The sequence below is a fragment of the Schistocerca americana genome, unplaced genomic scaffold (assembly GCF_021461395.2).
Source record: "Schistocerca americana isolate TAMUIC-IGC-003095 unplaced genomic scaffold, iqSchAmer2.1 HiC_scaffold_767, whole genome shotgun sequence".
NCBI classification, from domain to species: domain Eukaryota; kingdom Metazoa; phylum Arthropoda; class Insecta; order Orthoptera; family Acrididae; genus Schistocerca; species Schistocerca americana.
In genome coordinates this window covers 41,589-45,000 of record NW_025726530.1, presented here as the reverse complement: position 1 = coordinate 45,000, position 3,412 = coordinate 41,589, and the positions used below count along the sequence as shown (strand labels likewise).

At 56.0% G+C, this 3,412-nt stretch overlaps 1 non-coding gene across 1 annotated transcript in view; it reads right to left on the bottom strand.

The window, feature by feature from the left end:
- Nucleotides 1-972, bottom strand: part of LOC124590526 — a 1,910-nt gene extending 938 nt beyond the window's left edge. The window contains exon 1 of the ribosomal RNA XR_006976590.1: nucleotides 1-972. This exon is cut by the window's left edge and continues 938 nt beyond it. This is a non-coding gene — a ribosomal RNA (small subunit ribosomal RNA).
- Nucleotides 973-3,412: the final 2,440 nt, after the last annotated feature.

Below are 3,412 nucleotides of genomic sequence, written 5' to 3'. Positions count from 1 at the left end.
CCTGTCCCTATTAATCATTACCTCGGGTTCCGAAAACCAACAAAATAGAACCGAGGTCCTATTCCATTATTCCATGCACACAGTATTCAGGCGGGCTTGCCTGCTTTAAGCACTCTAATTTGTTCAAAGTAAACGTGCCGGCCCACCGAGACACTCACTCAAGAGCACCCTGGTAGGATTGCAACGGGGTCCGCCTCGGGACGCACGAGCACGCACGAGGCGCGTCGCACGCCTTCAGCTCGCCCCACCGGCAGGACGTCCCACGATACATGCCAGTTAAACACCGACGGGCGGTGAACCAACAGCGTGGGACACAAATCCAACTACGAGCTTTTTAACCGCAACAACTTTAATATACGCTATTGGAGCTGGAATTACCGCGGCTGCTGGCACCAGACTTGCCCTCCAATAGATACTCGTTAAAGGATTTAAAGTGTACTCATTCCGATTACGGGGCCTCGGATGAGTCCCGTATCGTTATTTTTCGTCACTACCTCCCCGTGCCGGGAGTGGGTAATTTGCGCGCCTGCTGCCTTCCTTGGATGTGGTAGCCGTTTCTCAGGCTCCCTCTCCGGAATCGAACCCTGATTCCCCGTTACCCGTTACAACCATGGTAGGCGCAGAACCTACCATCGACAGTTGATAAGGCAGACATTTGAAAGATGCGTCGCCGGTACGAGGACCGTGCGATCAGCCCAAAGTTATTCAGAGTCACCAAGGCAAACGGACCGGACGAGCCGACCGATTGGTTTTGATCTAATAAAAGCGTCCCTTCCATCTCTGGTCGGGACTCTGTTTGCATGTATTAGCTCTAGAATTACCACAGTTATCCAAGTAACGTGGGTACGATCTAAGGAACCATAACTGATTTAATGAGCCATTCGCGGTTTCACCTTAATGCGGCTTGTACTGAGACATGCATGGCTTAATCTTTGAGACAAGCATATGACTACTGGCAGGATCAACCAGGGAGCTGCGTCAACTAGAGCTGAGCAGCCGGCCGCCCGGGAGTGTGTCCCGGGGGCCCGCGCGAACACGCAAGCGTCCGCTCAATTATTCTGCAAACAGGAGGAGGCTGAGCTCCCCTGCACAATACACCTCGAAACCCTCTCAGGTCCCGGCGGCGCGCAGCGCCGTCCTAAGTACTTGGTCGGGTTCGAGAGAGGCGCAATCGCCCGGAGTTTGGCGAGTAGACGCTTTAGGTGCGACCACCCGTGCTCCCAACTGAGCTTGCCGCTGCCGACAGAGGCCCGGGAGCGTGCTGTCGTGGCATTGCCGGCGGGAGACAACACGCGCCACCTACGGTGGCCGGCAGCTCCAACGCCAGCGCCACAGAAGGACAAAAGCCCCACTTGGGTGCCGAAGCGAACTCTCCCAGCACAGCGCACGCGCCAACACGTCCGCACAGCTGCGATACAATCCACCTGCGAGAACCGCAGAGGCGACCGAGCAGCAGACGGCGTCGCGGCGCCGAGCGCCGGGCGGCGGCGCATCCTCAGCGCACACAGTCCTCAATCGGACCAGCACACTGCAGATGTCCACCGCGCTTCGCACCGGGCCCGCGAGGACCTACTTTGGCCGCACGGCGCCGCGTGCAGGGTGCGCCGGCGCGCAGCTGCGCCGCCTGCCGCCTCCGTCGGCCGGCGCGCCTGCCACTGGCCGCCCCCACCAGCCGGCTGTAGCGCGTGCGCCCACGCACCGCGCGGCCAGCACGCCGGAAGGCCCCCCCTCACCGGCCGGGGACGGTCCCACCCAGCCACCGCCGCGTATCGCTTCACACCCACATGCCATTCACGTTCGTGGGCATGGTGGGTATCGCTGAAACAACCGGTTGGTAGCTCAACCGATCGTCGCCATCACTGATTCACCTCTAGCGAGAACAACCGCACCACAACGGTTTACCAGTTCTTCATTTGCGTAACGTCACCAGCAAACGTAGACGTCCATCGCCATTTGCAAATTCAACGATTGTTGCATGCCTGTGTCAGGTGTCACGACACACTATGTCTGCCCACATACACGCAACAACATGTGCACGCTTCGCGAACACGTGGAAGGTGGCCCCCGTACGTATGCGATGTCCATTGCGCGAACGACTGTCAACCGGCCTCTGTCGCATGTCGCAGATGTGGAACGCAGTGCACCATGCTATCACGGTGTGTGAGAAGAGACGACTACGTCTGACAACACGCGCCACTACATCAACAGACGGCTCATGCTGATCGCCATCCACGGCATACCATACTGCAATCCAGCTCTTATAGGGAGACGACACGTAGCTGAGTGCACAATATTTGGACCGTATGGTTCGCCGTTGTTGGCGCAGTCGTGGTACGGTCACACATGTACCACGATGTATCATTCAGTACATGAGGACCAATGTGCGGTACAGTGTGTGATTTGGACGTACAACATCAGCGGACAGTTGCCACAAGCCGTACCACAACGTAGGCTGTGCTTCGCCATGCGAATGCCAATGAACAACTGCGAAGGGCATTGAGCATGTACGTCCTGCCGCCATCCGCATTACAGTGTATAGCTGCAAGGTGTTTAACATGAAGCGATACTCTGGGGACCGGGCAGTGCGAGTAGCAAACTATATTGCGGGGGTTGCAGTTAGGCAACACTACACTAATTTAACGCGTCGTATGACAATTACAGAGCAGGTTAAGGCCCAACGTGTGTTGGGTTAAGGCCCAACGTGTGTTGGGTTAAGGCCCAACGTGTGTTGGGTTAAGGCCCAACGTGTGTTGGGTTAAGGCCCAACGTGTGTTGGGTTAAGGCCCAACGTGTGTTGGGTTAAGGCCCAACGTGTGTTGGGTTAAGGCCCAACGTGTGTTGGGTTAAGGCCCAACGTGTGTTGGGTTAAGGCCCAACGTGTGTTGGGTTAAGGCCCAACGTGTGTTGGGTTAAGGCCCAACGTGTGTTGGGTTAAGGCCCAACGTGTGTTGGGTTAAGGCCCAACGTGTGTTGGGTTAAGGCCCAACGTGTGTTGGGTTAAGGCCCAACGTGTGTTGGGTTAAGGCCCAACGTGTGTTGGGTTAAGGCCCAACGTGTGTTGGGTTAAGGCCCAACGTGTGTTGGGTTAAGGCCCAACGTGTGTTGGGTTAAGGCGCAACATAGGTTAGGTTAAGGCGCAACATAGGTTAGGTTAAGGCGCAACATAGGTTAGGTTAAGGCGCAACATAGGTTAGGTTAAGGCGCAACATAGGTTAGGTTAAGGCGCAACATAGGTTAGGTTACGGCGCAACATAGGTTAGGTTAAGGCGCAACATAGGTTAGGTTAAGGCGCAACATAGGTTAGGTTACGGCGCAACATAGGTTAGGTTAAGGCGCAACATAGGTTAGGTTAAGGCGCAACATAGGTTAGGTTAAGGCGCAACATAGGTTAGGTTAAGGCGCAACATAGGTT